This window comes from Thermobia domestica, unplaced genomic scaffold, assembly GCF_964235325.1.
Source record: "Thermobia domestica unplaced genomic scaffold, izTheDome1.hap1.1 HAP1_SCAFFOLD_1676, whole genome shotgun sequence".
In the NCBI taxonomy this organism is placed as follows: domain Eukaryota; kingdom Metazoa; phylum Arthropoda; class Insecta; order Zygentoma; family Lepismatidae; genus Thermobia; species Thermobia domestica.
Window position 1 is genome coordinate 1 of NW_027657386.1, and position 17744 is coordinate 17744.

General features: G+C 42.5%; 2 non-coding genes across 2 annotated transcripts; both read right to left on the minus strand.

The window, feature by feature from the left end:
• Positions 1-16656: 16656 nt before the first annotated feature.
• LOC145677950 (5S ribosomal RNA) lies at positions 16657-16775 on the minus strand. Its single transcript, XR_014130112.1, has one exon. It is a non-coding gene; the product is annotated as a 5S ribosomal RNA (ribosomal RNA).
• Positions 16776-16952: 177 nt separating this feature from the next.
• Positions 16953-17071, minus strand: LOC145677951 (5S ribosomal RNA). Its single transcript, XR_014130113.1, has one exon. It is a non-coding gene; the product is annotated as a 5S ribosomal RNA (ribosomal RNA).
• Between the last annotated feature and the right edge of the window lie 673 nt (positions 17072-17744).

The following is a 17744-nucleotide window of genomic DNA, read 5'->3' on the forward strand; positions in this document are numbered from 1 at the left end:
ATACAGAGAAAAGAGCAAAATGAATATTTACCTTAGTGGGCATGAAAAAAGACGAAACATTTTGCAAGATGGACACACGAACTTCCTTAATGCAGGCGTTCAGTACATTATTGTAAAGAAAAAAACACTAAAAAGAATTACTTCAATATCCCTAGCAACATTCAACAATTCATAGAGAAAAATCTTTATTTTGAGAACAATGGAAAACTATGTAATTGTAGATAACTACTAAATTTAATGATTAAGGAAAACGTTTAGGCCCGGCCCTTCAGAAAGAAAGTGCACAGAATATTCTCTCATGGAAGCAATTGCAAAATCAACATTTTGTTTGCAGTTATAATTAGAGGATCTATATACAGGGTGTTCGAAAAAGAATGTATCCTCTTGAAAGAAAATATTCTCTGGGCCCCTAATCCTTTATATACCGAAAGGAAGTTTGTATAGCATTTTTTCTTACCTTCGTTAGAAGAATTGAAAGTGACTACTATCGTGACACGGGAGATATTTAATCGATAGTCGAATTACTCACATACTCGAATGAACACGTCTCTTGTAAGGAGAGGAAAGGCTTCTGTGATCCGCTATCGCAGCTGTGTCATATCTGCAGAGAATGTTAGGACACAAACGTGATCTTTGAGAGCCTCGTGAAAAGAAGTCGCATAGTATCATGTGTGGAGACATCGGGGCCATCTGAAGAACGCTTCATCATTAGGACCAAGGGCGAGTTACGAAACACTCTGGGATATATTTATTAACATAACTTCTCGTCATTCTGCAAGTGTGGTGGAGCTCCATCCTATTGGAAAAGGAAACCTCGGGAGCCCTCTTCATGTGTAGGTATCGTTCACATCTGAAGCATGTGAAGATAGATTACTGTACTATCGTGTACCTAAAATCATTTTCTACGAATACGAACATGTCTACACTGAAGGCAGTGCAGCTCTTTTTCTCTTTTTTTTGGTCATGTATTGTAACGCGGGGCAATGCACACAATAACATGTAATGTTGTGTATCATCATAAAGGGCCAGGGCGATGATTGGATCTTGATGGACGTGGAGAACTGATAGGTGATGTGAGTGGTATTGTGATCTATGGTTGTATGTTTACTGATGAATGCATAAGGAGAGGTGAAGGGGTTGCCTTTTTTTTTATGTCGATCGGGAGGGAAGCGATTGGGAAACTTTTGACTTTGTTTTTCAACCGAATATATTGATTGAATAGGTCGCCGACAATTTTACGGGGCGTCACGTCGTTGCCTTTTTCATGTCGATCGCGAGCGAAGCGAGCGTTTTTTTTTTTTTTTTTTTTTTTTTTTTTTTTTTACCGACAATATGTATTGAATCGGTTGCCAACACCTTTAGGGGCGCGTCACGTCCTTCTTTCTGTGCTGATCGCGAGCGAAGCGAGCGCGAAATTTTTGACTTTTTTTTTTTTTTTTTTTTTTTTTACCCACAATATTTATTCAATCGGTCGCCAACACTTTTAGGGGTGCGTCACGTCCTCTTTTCTCTGCTGATCGCGAGCGAAGCGAGCGCGAAATTTTGACCTTTTTTTCTCTTTTTAATTCTTTTTTTTCTTTAAGAAAAAATATTGATTTCATAGGTCGCGAACATTTTTACGGGATGCAACATCGTTTATTTGTTTTTCCAACCGTCTTTCTGTCTTGAGCCCCCGCCAAGTTAACTTTATGGTGGACAAAAACTATGTGCGGTGGGTTACCGCGGGGTTCTCCCGTTTCCTCCCACTTTCTTCATTCCACCACCATTTCAATCATTTCTCATAATCAGCGCCTCTTTTAGCCTAAGCGGCATAACGTGGGACGTAAAACAAAGATTTCCTTTAGTTGCTTTCTGTCTTGATTACGAGCGCGAAATTTTTTACTTTTTTTTTCTTTCTTTTGATATTATTCATTTAATAGGACGGCAACACCTTTACGGGCCGCCGCGTCGTCGTTTACACTTCTTCAGCCCATATTCTTTCTGCTTGTTCGTTTTCCGGCATCTTGTTATCACCGCCCGCGGCAATGCCTATGTCTTTCATCGCTTTTTGAAGCAAATCTTTAATAAATATGCACTCTCACATTTGTACTAATATGCATACCACAGTGGATAGACTGTAACTAGGAAAGCAGAAGCCTGCATATCATATTATTTAACAGTTGAAAGTGAACTGTCATTTTAAGTTTGATTTTGATCAGATGAGTGCAGTTCAACTCGTCGACAATTGTGAAGATTCTCGAGGTTAGGGACCATCCATTTTGTGCTTTGTAATGAAAATGGCTGCAGCCAAACTTCTCTGATCTGAATGAAACTTGGCATGATGATACATCTTGACCTGCTCTACAAGTTTATTTAGTATTTTCCGTTGCGCAGGCTTTTGCTTCTCCAGGTTCTCCCATGGAACTGAGAAACGTATTCAGTCGAACTTCTGCGGTAAGTCAGTATATCATCCTGAGAAGTTTGATCGAGATAGCAGAGGTTCGACTATTCGTTTTTCAATTCCATGTGATATTACAACACGGTGAACTAAATTTATATAGAAACACTTTGATTTTGTTTTGTTTTTTGCTAGCATTAAACTGAGAAAATGTTATTCAATAGACAGAGAACACCACTCAAAGAAAAGTACATCATAAGAATATATATATGGTTGCTGTGGTTCTCGGTTTAATTTGCTAGTTAAGAAACTTGCTCTAAATAAGTACATCTTACAGGTGAAAAACTAAGCCAGGCGATAGAATTAAATATAAAGTTATACACTTTTATTTTACGTTTACTAGTGTTGGGTTACTACTGTAAAATAAGTCAGTATATATGAAAGATAACTGTATTAGGTACTATTTTCCACCGGCGGTGTATTCTTGCATAGTGTACTTAATGTTTACAAGCGGGGCGCTACTAGTATGGATGCATGACAAGTGCTATTGAAACTCGAAAACTAACTGGTTTCCACTACCCTTGCTTATACGTATACCCGCGTCGCCTTCGCTCCTGTTCACTTTGGACGCACATTCTTGCTATCGCTCAGGCCCCCAGCTTTCTCCTGTTTTGGCTCCCTTAAATAGTATTCGTGCTTTTTATTGGCCACCTGGCAAAGCACTTGTAATGATTTTACACCAGTAACTCTAAAATACATGTGTATTACTTTATTTAATTCTGTCGTCTGCAGAATTTTTTTTTTTTCGTACAAATATGCCTTTTCATGCAGAACACTGAATTTTGCCTGTAAATTTTTGAGAATATGCTGTGACGAAACTTGAGCACCGTTCTTCTTTTCTTTCTTATCACGAGTCTTCTTTAGCCTAATGAGCACAATCATCACACGATAACGACTATTCTTTTCATTTAACTTGTAAACAAGTTGAACTAATAATAATAATTGATGTACAAAGGAGAAGTGTCCTACATATTTGAGGTAAAAAATAAAATAAATATACTTCTACTTCATCCGTGTTTACAAAGTTAAATGTTATCGATTTACAAAAAATGGTCACCTATCCACACACTGACCAGGCTCGACACTGCTTGACCATACATATTAAAACATCGGTCCCACTGAATACACAAGTAGTAAGCACATTCACATAAAAATAATTAGGATTACAGTATATAAAATGCGTTAATTAAAATAGCAAATGCCTTACCTTATCACAGGCGATCCAAAGCCACTGCACATCATCTGCTACGCACACTATATTCCTCCAATATTTCACTCACTTCCTATATCACGCAACAGAAAATATTAATAAAATTCACTTAGCAACATTTTCATTTTTAATCAACAATACGTATAACAATTAAGAATAAAATTAATTGTGAGCACATTGTTATAATTAGAATACTGTTTTTATTCGTTTACAAATATGGGATTAATATAGAGCTGGCAGCAACAATATATACAACTCATCCTGTATGTATCGTAAATCCTAACTTGAGAAGACATCTCTGACGCAAACAATGAGACAAGAAATCAAATACTATATCCGACACATTTGGGGTTTATTGAACTTCAATGTTGGAAGATACCACCTTGTCGGTAGTACAAATGTAATATCCTTACAACACGCGGAACTTTTGCCAGGCATATCTAGGAATTTGGGAAGATTAATTGATATCCTTAATGTGCAATGTATGATTATGACGCATTGTTATGTACACGCAGACGGAACCAGGACAATCTATAGATGACATTTGCACTGTGTTTGGACAATTTGTTCGCAGAAAATAACCGTTTTTGTCTATGAATACTTGAGAACATGGAAGGTATGAGATATACATTTTATGCGCAAATATTATAATACAAATCATTGTTAGTTTGGTGGATGCGTGAAAGAAAGAAAAGGAGTAGATTTTTGCAGACGTCCGGATATAAAGCGAGAACTGAGAATACGCATCTATAACATCTATTTTCTTTGTGTTAATGATATCGATGAACTAAACGGGGAAACTAAAATACAACTGTTTGCAGTATAATTCGAAGTATAGTCAAGTGCAGAGGCGTACTCACGGGGTGTCCACCGGGTGCGGACTCCTCGCAAAAGTTCCTAAGTGAACATACATTTGCAGACTTTCTCATTAAATGTAGTTATTAACAGGGAAAATATTGATGTATCATCAATATAAATCTGATCTTACACTTCATCTGTACTCTGTCTGTATCATGTTTTTGTGAAAAAGTAAGTGGAATATTTATCGTGTTTTCGAATGCAGAATAATAGTATATAGACATAGTGGCTTGTAGTATTGGAACCTTGCCCCCCGAAGCTTGGATCCCTTAGAAGAAAAAAAAATGCATGCGCGCCTGGTGAAATGGTTAACGAATTCAGTTCACTCGATGAATCGACAGATAGTAATACACATTTCGACAGATCGACAGCATTCGACAGATACAGACATATGAAAGTAGCACAAGAATTAGGCGAAAGTCCGTGCGTTTCCTCAATTCACGTAGGAAACAACAGAAAATATCAACTACCATAAAATAATCCGTATATATATTTAATTTATTTGGAATAAAATAAATATAGAAACAACCTGTTCATACATAACTACGGTAAGTGCGTTAATTGCTAACGTAAGAACAAATATGAAACAAGGCACAAAATAAAAAAGAAAAATAAAGTTAAAGGGAATAAATATTTAGGCTTGATTGTCATTCGTATTAAGAAGCTGGGTAATAAAATGTTAAAATCTACAGAAAATTATGAAATTAAATCAGGATTTGAAATAAAAGTCTATACATTGGAAGTAGGCCAGGGAGTTTGCAAGGCAGATGTGTGCGACACGCGTTACTTTATAGATTCCCTTCATTGAACTATAGTAAGCAGTACGAAGATGGTACTTTGCGTATAATCACAGGAAGGATTGAAGTTAATTACCATGGTAATATAATTATTTATTGATAAGTATTTCCATGTTAAATTATGAAAATTATAAGCACAAGGAGGGTGAAAAAGTAGTGTGACCGACTTAGCAATGACTGAAACATAAAATAGAAAAGCGAATAAAAACAAATGCCTTTTGAGTTATGTGGAATAAAGTTTCTTCTAGCCAGTAAGGAAGAATAGGATCTGGTGCATTCATTGAATACCTGAAAAAAATCGTTTATCAAAATAGAAGGAAACACACTTATCGTTGTGGCAACTACGAACTTCTGTTTACCTCAGCCCGCCTCAGCAAGTGCTTTCTATCCGGTCCGCGCTCCGTAACCAAACTCAACGCTGCCTGCTAGCGAAAGAATGACAGAAGTTAGATGTAAACAGTGCAACCACGCGCGATTTTACTCTCTAATATCTGTGCTTTTCGTGTGGAAAAATAAACTTTTTCTCCCCACAAACATTACCAAACTGAATCGGAACACTTCCTCTCCTTATAGTGACAGTTTTGTGCCAATCTGTGTTGTGAAAGTGCTAAAAAGTGTGCTTTTGTAGCTAGGCTTTGTAGTTAGTGTGTGCATGTGCATGCCGCCAAAAGCACACAACAGGCCCACGCTACAGCACTGAGTATCTCCAACTAGTCATCTGAGAGCGCGGACGGGGTAGTAAGCACCCACCTGTGATTGGCCAGTTCGTACTGGAAAGCTCGAAGCTCATTGGCTGAAGTGATCCCCTACCCCAGACCGACTATAAAATACAGGACAGACGTTCTACTCGTTCAGTCTGCCTGCGGAAGCGGCAGCGTGCGGTTCGTCGCACTGCCTGCACAAAAAGTGAAATTAGAACCCTGAATACCAATAAACATTTACAAACAAATTATATCCGATATAACTATAGTGATATCACCCAACAATAATTGGCAAAAAGAAAAATTGGCCAGCCGGGCGCAAGCCAAAAACGCCTCCGGCAAACGAAACAGTGCACATACATAGCAAATCAAAAACTTTAGTGACTCTTAACAAAAAATCACGGTAATTCACGCCGCAGCGGTCCTTTCAAGGGCCACAGCGTAGTGCTACCAGTTAACCAACCGAACTGTATCCGGCCCTTACAAGAGCCAGTACCACCAAGATAATAATATGAAACAGGCACCACCCAAACAGGACCCCAACGCCCAGGGCGGGGAGCCCCCCATCAGAAGACCCCCCCAAAGTACGCCAGTGACTACCTTAGCGAACCAACTGAAATCCATGCAATTTAGCACATTGGGTTCAGTGCAAAAACGCCGTGCATCCAATAGGACCAAGCAATTCCCCCCCCTCACCACCCAGGAGCTTCAAGAAGTGGCTAACACCAGTGGCGCCTCGCACCAGACCCCCCCACCACAGCACAACGACGAAAAGAACGAGTCGGTGACCTATCCGGACTCGAACCAAGAAGAGAACCTTATTGAAATGAGTGACTACACAGAAACAGAGGCGGAAGAAGATGGGCACGAGTTCCAGCGTGCCAAGAAGCGTGTGCGTCGCCGTGAAACAGTGAACGTTGCGTCCTTGATAGAATTCAAAAACCAATTCGCTCCCCTAGCGACCGAAGAAAATGATCAAGACCCACCAGAGCAAGCAGGCCCCAGTGAGTCAAACAGCCAAACCACCAGCAAACCCCCCCCGATTTATGTATATGGTGTCGAGAAAACTTACAACTTCTCTCGCACTGTGTCAGCAACATGCCATACTCCTCCAGCAGTGGACCATTGCAAGGAATACATCAAGTTCACTTGCCGTTCATGGGCAGACTACGAGAAAATAGAAGCCTACTGTGTACAAACAAACCGATCATTTGCCTCAGAAATCCCGAAATCAGCTCGATATTTCAAGGTGGTGATCCGCAAATTGCCCCTTGATACCCCCCCGGAAGACATAGAAGAGGAGCTCAACGAACTGGAATACCCAGTTCAAGAAGTGAGGCAGCTGAGGGGACGCACTGACCCGAACGGGACACGTCCACTCTTTCCGCTGTTCCTGGTATCATTGCGAAAAGTGCCAGGCATCTCAGCCATTTACAACCTTAACCGACTACTAAACTACAGAGTTACAATCGAGCCGTATCGCGGACCGACAGTACTGCAATGTCATAGATGCCAGAGGGTAGGGCACTCACAAAGAACCTGCCGAGCAACGCCACGATGTGTAAAATGTGAAGATTCCCACCTCAGCACACTGTGTCCCAAAACCACCCGGGATACACCAGCAAAGTGCGCAAACTGCGGGGGCCCTCACCCAGCTAATTACCAAGGTTGTCCTACATTGAAAGCGGCCAAAGCACGGCGCCAACCAAGAAACCCGGAAGGAAACAAGCAGAACTCCGAACAAACCAACAACGACCAAGGAAACAAAAGACCACCACAGAAACACAAGGACTATGCCTCCGCCACCTCCGACAAGGCAACGCCTCCACCCACACACAACAGAAAAGAAAACCAAGCCAGCAACCAACAATCAAACAGCAGCAACAACCCAACCAACCAAGAAGAACAACAAGAGGCAGCACCCACACCACCCAGACCACGCAGGAACAACGCCAAGCAGAACAATTCAGGTCCACGCACCGACGCAGCAGGCAGCCAAGACAAGAACGAAACCACTTCCATTTTGTCCCTTGTGAAGGACATAAAGGAACTTTTCCAGGGGCTAAACCTGAAAACGTTCCTGGAAAAGATTAAAACAGGACTCCGTAAAATCGCAGCCGCTGAAGATCCCATCGAAAAAATGACGACAATGTTCGAAGTAGTAGCATCCCTGGTCGACGATGGAACGGACTAGATCGACAATCTCCCGTGACCTCAAGGTCGTCCACTGGAACGCGGATGGTATCCGTACCCAAAAAGTGATTCTGGAGGACTTCCTCCGCCGAGAGAGAATCGACATCGCACTAGTCACAGAAACAAAGCTGAAACCACCCATCCCATTCCAAATCCCGAACTACACCATCCACAGAACAGACCGTCCTGGAGCAACCACCCTCGGTGGCACTGCTATCATCATCAAAAATTCCCTACCCCACGACCCACTTCCCCCCATCCAACTCCAGTCACTAGAGGTCACGGGCATCACGCTCCACTCACCAGATGGACCAATCCAGATACTGGCAGCCTACAGACCGCATAGCAGGAACCTAGATCCAGAAGACCTTCGGACACTGCGCCGACTTGGCCACCGAGTCCTGATTGGAGGCGACCTAAACGCTAAACATCACGAGTGGAATTCCAGGGTGTCCAATGACAATGGCAGAATACTCCATCGAGCCCTTAGAACAATAGACTTCATCCCATCCGCCCCCACCGAACCAACTCATTACCCACGTAATGGAGGAAGACCAGACGTGCTGGACATGGTGCTGACCGCCAACCTCGCCCTTCTGGATGGCCCATCAGTCCTTCATACACTCAACTCAGACCACATCCCAGTGCTCCAAACAATAGCCATTCGCCACCACATACAGCGCTCCAACCTCCCGAAGATAACCACCACAGACTGGGGATACTTCCGCCAGCTGCTTGCTCAAATGGTGAACCCACGTCTGCCTGTCAACACACCAGATAGCTTGGACAACACAGTGGAGACACTGACAGCGCAAATTCAATCAGCTCACAAACTGGCGACAACATCTACCACAAGGGCCGAAAAACCCCCCAGTGCAGAAGAACATCGCACCACGGTGCTAGTGCAAATGAAGAGATGGGCACGAAAGAAGTGGCAGAGGACACGTCATCCAGCCTACAAAACACTCTGGAACGCTCTCACTTCCAGAGTGCGGAAGAGGCTCCTGCGGATAAAATTAGCACAATGGAATCAGAGACTACAAGAGCTGGACACGCCAAATCGAGACTTCTGGGGACTGGTCCGCCGATTCGCCAGACCATCGGCCGGTCCACGGAATTACCCGCTCCAAGGACCACAAGGCCTACTTTACGAGCCAGAAGAGCAAGCCCAACAGTTTGCAGACACCCTGGAAGCCACCCTCCAACCCAACATCACACCCGCACCAGCCGACACCCGTGAAGCAGTGCGACGCACCATAGAGGATACCAACTTTGACGATCCACCTCCGCCGGATGCACTCACCACTCCGAGGGAAGTCCAACAAGTCATCCGCCGCCAAGCATTGCATCGTGCCCCTGGACCGGACAGAATCACACCTGAAGCTCTCCGGAACATACCGAGGAAGGCCCTGGTCTTGCTCTGCAGGATATTCAATGCCATACTCACCACAGGATACTATCCGAAGGCCTGGAAACAAGCGAGGATCTGCATGATACCCAAACCGGGCGCTACTCGAACGAACCCATCAAATTATCGACCAATCAGCCTCCTTTCGCACACCAGTAAGGTGTTCGAAAGGATCTTCCAAAGAAGACTCATTCAGTTCGTCAACGACAACAATCTGTTGCCCAACCACCAATTTGGATTCCGTGCTGGCCACAGCGCCGAAATGCAACTCGTTCGAGTAGTCGAGCTCATCACCGCCCGATTCAACGACGGAGGCCACACCTTGGGTGTATTCCTCGACATCGAGAAAGCCTTCGACAAGGTGTGGCACGAAGGTCTGATACACAAGCTCCACCTCCAGGCCTTCCCGCACTACCAACTGAGAGTGATAGCCTCGTACCTGTACGAGAGAAGTTTCTACATCTCCCACGCAGGGCACAGCACCAACCCAAGACCTATCCACGCAGGAGTTCCGCAAGGCTCCTGCATTTCACCTATCCTATACGCCTTATACACCAACGACATTCCCACCACCCTAAACACCACCCTAGCAACCTTTGCGGACGACACAGCGATCTTCGCAACACATGGCAACCAACGCTACGCTTCGGTCTACTTGCGAAGACATCTCCAACTCCTCGACGAGTGGACTCAGCGGTGGAGGATCAAGGTCAACCCCCGCAAAACTTCAGTAGTGAACTTTACCAGACGAAGAGTACTAGAGCCTACAGAATTCCAACTAGCGGGAACACCACTACCTGAAGAAGGACAAGCAAAATACCTCGGAGTCCACTTAGACCGAAAGCTGACGTTCGACCACCACATACAAACAGTCACGAAGAAAGCGTCGCAAAGGTTCAAAGCGCTACTACCCATACTCCTCTCCCCATCCCTAGCTCATAAGACACGGAAACATGTGTACGAAATGAGCATCCGTCCAATCCTCCTCTACGCTCACCCTGCGTGGCAACACGCAGCACCTACCAGACTCCGACAACTTCAAGTCCTACAGAACAGAGCAGCCAGGGCCATCACAGGACATTCCATGGACACGCGCCTCCAACAGATCCACGAGGACCTGGATCTGCCGTTCCTCGAAGATGTCAGAAGAAGACGTACAGCAACATTCTGGAGAGCCATCAGGCACTCACCCCACCAGCATGTCACCAACATCGGACGAGCAGAGCCTCATCGAAGAGTCTACAGGATGCCAGGGCCACTACCCTGAACCACTGCCATCAAAGGGACACGCGACAGTTGCGACCCTTTCAGAAGATGACTAACAACCATCAACAGTAATCAATTACAAAACATGATTGAAGGCAAGGGCAAAAGCCCGTAACTTCAAACCCAGGTTAATGCCTGCCACATACTGTCTGTCTGTCTGTCTGTCTGTCTAGCGAAAATTTCATTCTTCAGTATCGTTGAGTTTATTGCAGAAAGCAATGGCAGATACGGCATCAGCACCTGCAGCCCCGGCACAGGCTTCTCCTAAGAAGTCTGCAAAGCCTAAGAAACCAAAAACAACACCTTCTCATCCAAGAACATCAGAAATGGTGAACAACGCCATCAAGAATTTGAAGGAAAGGGGAGGAAGTTCACTGCAAGCTATTAAGAAATACATCTCTCAGAACTACAAAGTGGATGCCGAGAAGCTTGCTCCATTTATCAAGAAATACTTGAGAAGTGCAGTTGCTTCTGGGTCTTTGGTTCAGACCAAGGGAAAAGGTGCATCTGGATCGTTTAAGCTTAGTGCTTCATCGCTGAAGGAGAAGCCTGAAGGTGGATCTTCAACCAAGGCGAAACGATCAGCATCAAAGGAGAAGAAGCCTGCGAAAAAGCCAGCAGCTAAACGTCCCAAGAAGACTGGTGAAAAGAAAAAGGCTGCTGCTCCCAAACCTAAGAAATCACCATCTAAAGTGAAGAAGGCAAAAACTCCCAAGAAGCCAAAGGCCCCGAAGCCAAAGAAGGCTACAGCAAAACCGAAAAGTGCTAAGAAGGCTGCACCAAAGAAGAAGTAAATGTGTCAGTAAATCATCTGACATTTTAAAACGGCTCTTTTTAGAGCCATCAAATACTTTGAGAAGAGTAAAATTGTGCTTTTCCTATCATTATCACATGTTCATTCATAGCAATGTATAGTATACACGCAAGGGACTTTGAGTTTTCTTTTTAACCGAAGCACTTCTTGATGTAAGTGCTTTATAACAGAGGGGAATTGAGGGTGGGGAAAGAAAGCTTTCACGGGTGTCAAGAATGGTGTACTCGAAAAAAAATGGGGAACACATTACGTAATGTCAATTTGTGATCACTTACTTTTTCCTTGTTCCTATCTTCAAGTAGCGAAACAGTACAGAAAACGCACTTAATGCATTTGTTAGAAAAACTTTTGCAGGCTGACTGGGTTCGATTCTCGGTGGGAGCTCAAATGTTTCGCATTGTACGTTAATAAGTAGGTCCACGTTTGAAACAGCCTTGCTGCTGAAAGGGACACTAAACTAAAATCAACTCTTTTCAAGGCTGGGGTGAAAGAAATGTTCGAACTTATTACAACTCGTGAAAGTGAAGTAGACTATGTTTCAATTTAACGTCGTACTATTATGATTTTTATGATAAAGGAGACGGGTGATTACGCCTAATGAATGATGGAAATACTGGTGTAATGAGAAAGTGTTAGGAAAAGGGAACACGCTAATAACCACGGATACCGTCTTATAATTCGTAATATTGCTATAAAGAAAAATAGTAACACCAGCAGAAATGTAGGTGTACAATTGAACTGATGTTAAGTACAAACAGACACTTAAAGAAAGTTTAGTTTAACGTTTGCATTCAACAGCAGCGACCTCTGACAAAATAATATTACTTTTGCTACCTTGGAAGAAGTACATATTTCGCCTGCGAGTTCTATCAGATTAATAACGTTGAGAAGGGCAAACAGTGGTTGAATCGAAGTTAAGTTATGCAACATATGGCAAAATCGAACCCTTGACCACATAAAACGAAGATAATCAATCGGTAAACATAGGGGAAAACTAAAGAATATACTTGAAAGATAGGATGATATACGAAACGACAGGAAAACGAAGGTAGATGTATTAACTATGCAACATACGGCGTGAGAATTTAAAAAAAAAAGATAACAAGTATGGACAAGATCCTTGTTAGGATAACAGCATCTCTAAGTAGTGTATTGGTCCTAAAAAGGACCGTTTTTGAACTCAGTGCCAGAACTTCAAACTTAAGCACGTTCCCCACGGATGCGGCGAGCAAGCTGAATGTCCTTAGGCATGATTGTGACTCTCTTTGCGTGAATAGCACACAAGTTGGTGTCTTCGAAAAGCCCTACAAGGTAAGCTTCACTTGCCTCCTGTAAAGCCATGACAGCTGAGCTTTGGAAGCGAAGATCTGTCTTGAAATCTTGTGCAATTTCTCGGACGAGTCGTTGGAAGGGCAGCTTGCGGATGAGCAATTCAGTGCTCTTCTGGTAACGACGAATTTCTCGGAGAGCCACAGTACCAGGCCTGTAACGATGGGGCTTTTTCACTCCACCGGTAGCTGGAGCACTCTTTCTTGCAGCTTTGGTGGCAAGCTGCTTTCGAGGAGCTTTGCCTCCAGTAGATTTCCTAGCTGTCTGCTTGGTACGTGCCATTGCAACTGTCACGACTTGTTTCAAATAATTGCGCGCTGAATGAAGTCAAGTTATATAAAGAGCAAAACCGTTAAATCAAGCTATTTCTCATTGGATAAAGTCAGTCGAAAAGGACAGTTCTCATTGGCTTAGACACGTTTTGTGTTTTTCCTCCGTGCTTTCCCTGCATGATCGAAGGAACAAAACCACGAGTCTTGGGCTGCTTGGGCTTGTATTTCTCGTGTGTGGTGAGCGAAGCAGTAACATATCGAAATGACAGGACGTGGAAAAGGAGGCAAGGGTCTTGGCAAAGGAGGTGCCAAGCGCCACCGTAAAGTTCTTCGTGACAACATCCAGGGTATCACCAAACCCGCTATTAGGCGTCTTGCTCGCCGTGGTGGTGTGAAGCGTATCTCTGGTCTCATTTATGAAGAGACCCGAGGAGTATTGAAAGTATTCCTGGAGAACGTAATCAGAGATGCTGTTACATACACAGAACACGCCAAGAGGAAGACAGTGACAGCTATGGATGTTGTGTATGCCTTGAAGAGGCAAGGAAGAACCCTGTACGGTTTCGGAGGTTAAGTTGGGGTTCCTCCTATTTTGGATATAAAATTGGCATAAACGGCTCTTTTCAGAGCCAACAAATTTATATAAAGGGAAAGATTTACTTTGTGCGATTTTCTGTTAGATTATAAGAATTCGTGTAACTACATTAAAGCCTTTTGATGCACACTAAATTACAGACGTAGAGAGATTAATTTGAGAAAATCATACGTTTTTTTTTACATTATGTACGTTCATGTATACGTATTCATATCATGTAGCAGTATTAATGCTGGAGAAGGGGTTCTGGTTGGAAATTGGCGATTTGTTGGAAGTAGCGAGCATGAGAGATGCGAAACGCAAGTCGGAATTTCTGTTCTGACAGTAGGATGTACGTATAGAGGCTTATACAACTTCTATACTGTGCTGTGAGGGGCGAATAATGCGTTAGAAACCTGAATCTTGTCCTTTATCTTGTTTACGTGGTCTTGGGTTCGATTTCTTTCTTTTGCGGTAGTGTCTATTGTGATTTACATGTAAATTAATGACACTTCGTAGCGGGTTACTAAAATAAAGAGTAATACAAATATGAGATGTAGGTTAATGCATTGTATACTTCACATTATTTACTAAAGAAAGGCAGTAGTTACAAGAAACCTAGGCTCGCTCGTTGGGCACAGTAGCAAATGAGTTCTGAGATCAGAGAATAAGAGTAGTTGCGTATTACAAACCATATACATATAACACATATCACACAAATATGAATATCGACCTTGCAAAGAATAAATCGTACTTAAGTGTGCATTTAATGTCATTACTATGTTGCAAAAGAAATTTAGGAAAGTTTTCTGATCCGCTCTGTTCATGATGTCATTGGGGCATAGTAATGAACAATAATAAATGTCGAGAACATATTGAACAGAGTAATTTCAGCCAAGCCAACGCAAGAGAGAAACATGAGTGCTTTAAGAATGTTGGAAATTCCTTTGTCTAGCATGAAGTACATGAGAATATGTGGTATGAGGTTTTCTTCCATTGCTGAGAATCTGGGCTCGACTGTCCTGTCCTCTGGGTAATATGAGCCCGATGTACGCAAATATCAAAAAAATGTAGCTAGCGACAATACAAAAGGTAATGATCTTATAATTAATAATGTAGTGGGAACTAAGCACATCGCTGTTTGGAGTATTCTAAAGTTAGTGTGACTTCCTATGGGCTTCAATTACGATCGACGACTACACATATACTAATTAATCGAATAGCAGCGAGAATTTCGAATGAAACTAAGCAACTATCTCAGACACTTTTGATGAGTCTGTATATCGAAAACAATTCATTTCAATCGTAAATCTCCTCTATAAAGGGGTTTGTGGCCCTCATAAGGGCCGATTTGTATGAGATATAGGTCTTACATTTATGCCTTCTTCTCAGTTTTCTTGGGCAGAAGTACAGCTTGAATGTTGGGCAAAACACCACCCTGAGCGATTGTAACTCCAGACAACAACTTGTTTAATTCCTCGTCGTTACGGATAGCTAACTGCAGATGACGTGGAATAATCCTAGTCTTCTTGTTGTCACGAGCAGCGTTGCCTGCCAACTCAAGAACTTCAGCTGCCAGGTATTCCATGACTGCAGCCAAATACACGGGAGCGCCAGCACCAACTCGTTCGGCATAGTTACCCTTTCGCAAAAGACGATGGATTCTGCCTACTGGGAATTGAAGGCCAGCCCTGCTGGAGCGGGACTTGCTCTTTCCCTTGACTTTTCCACCTTTGCCGCGACCAGACATTGTTCAATATTCTTTCGTAATAAGATGAGAGGAAAAATTGCGGCCTCCCATGAATCAAGTCAGTTTTGTTACTACTTCAAGCGTGCACCCGAGTGCATCAAATGAAAAGCAAGGCAGTTGGCGCGAATTGAAACACGTACTGTAATTTAAATGAAGTCGATAAATCGGCGGACACATCTAATTTTGCTGAACGAGTGAGTCATCATGCCACCAAAAACTAGCGGAAAGGCTGCAAAGAAGGCTGGTAAAGCCCAAAAGAATATCTCCAAGGGAGATAAGAAGAAGAAGAGGAGGAGGAAGGAGAGCTATGCCATTTACATCTACAAAGTTTTGAAGCAAGTGCATCCTGACACTGGCATATCTAGCAAAGCTATGAGTATCATGAACAGCTTTGTTAATGACATCTTCGAGCGTATTGCTGCTGAAGCTTCTCGTTTGGCCCATTACAATAAGCGGTCAACTATCACCAGCCGGGAAATCCAAACAGCTGTGCGCCTTCTTTTGCCTGGTGAACTTGCCAAGCACGCTGTAAGTGAGGGTACGAAGGCTGTTACCAAGTACACAAGCTCTAAGTAAAAATCTTCTTCAAGATTTTTCATTTCAAACGGTCCTTGTCAGGACCAACACATTATTCGAAAGAGTTAAATCACGAAATTTGCTTCATTCTGTTATGTAGAAACACGTTGAAATCCAATTTCTATATGCTGTTAGTAAAAAAGTAAAGCACATAGCGGAGATGTGTCGTGCTTGTATACGAAAGGCATTTACTCGCCGGAGATCTACACTTAGTCATAATAATTTACTTTTAAAAAGTGGTAATACATTCCGTGTTAAGTATAGTAGTAGGTGCACACGGATCGGAAATCAGGTTATTTTAATGTGCCGTGCAAATAAACAGGCTGTTAGTGTAAGAAATAGTGGGTATAACGCTTAGAATATCGATTAATCGCTATGAAATAATGTTGATAAATTATCTCTTGAAAGTACTATAAAATTAATGTTTCTAGTATTTTCGTACTTGAAGGATAATGAAATTTGAAAAAGAGATGCCAACAGCACCTGGTGTTCCCAGGCGGTCACCCATCCAAGTACTGACCAGGCCCGATGCTGCTTGACTTCGGTGATCGGACGAGAACCGGTATATTCAGCATGGTATGGCCGTTGGCGAATGCATATGGCTTCGAGTGAGTTATTGTAGCTACGTAGGTTTGTCGGTGAATACTCAAAAAGACCAGCGCGTGGAAAGCGTTGCTAATTGTTTTAAGTAATGCATGATTACGAAATTATCGTGGTGAACGATGTGAGAATATTCGTCTTTGTGAAAAACAAAATTAGAAAAAGTATACCAACAGCACCTGGTGTTCCCAGGCGGTCACCCATCCAAGTACTGACCAGGCCCGATGCTGCTTGACTTCGGTGATCGGACGAGAACCGGTATATTCAGCATGGTATGGCCGTTGGCAACTACCTTTTCTTCAATGTCCTGTTAAGGAAGTATGTTTTAAGTAAGAATTGACATTATTAACTATAAAGGCAAGCATATTAACGTCGTTAACATTACTTGGAATATACTAATATTCGAATAAATATTTGAATGTTCGAATGATGAGTGATTCGGATGTTCATAGTGCCACTGTGTCCTATCGAGTTTACTATCACGAACCACGTATGAAATTGTATATAAATAAATAAAAATAAATCCTTTATTAAGTATTGATTACAGGAAAAAGGCAAACTTACATTCTTTAATGTACACAATGAAATGTATGAAAGATATTTTTAAGATATGTTTCACTTACCCTTTATAACGCAAGGTAGTTTTCAGTGTAGCATTCTCTTCAGCTGCGAGATAACGTAAGGCAGATGATCATTCAGTCGTGAAGCACTAAAATGTAATATACATTTTAACTATTATCGATAAGAATTATTTACTGCAGGGATGCAAATAAAGTGAGGCAAATTAGTAAATAAAAACCGATACTGTAACTGATAATATAATTAGTTGTATCTGTATTAGTTGTATATACAGTAATCGCACGATTATCCGCGGAGTTGGATGTTGGCATAATCGCGCATAATCAGCAGTATGAGCAGAAAAGGGAAATGAAATGAAATATTTAGATTTACGTCGCATA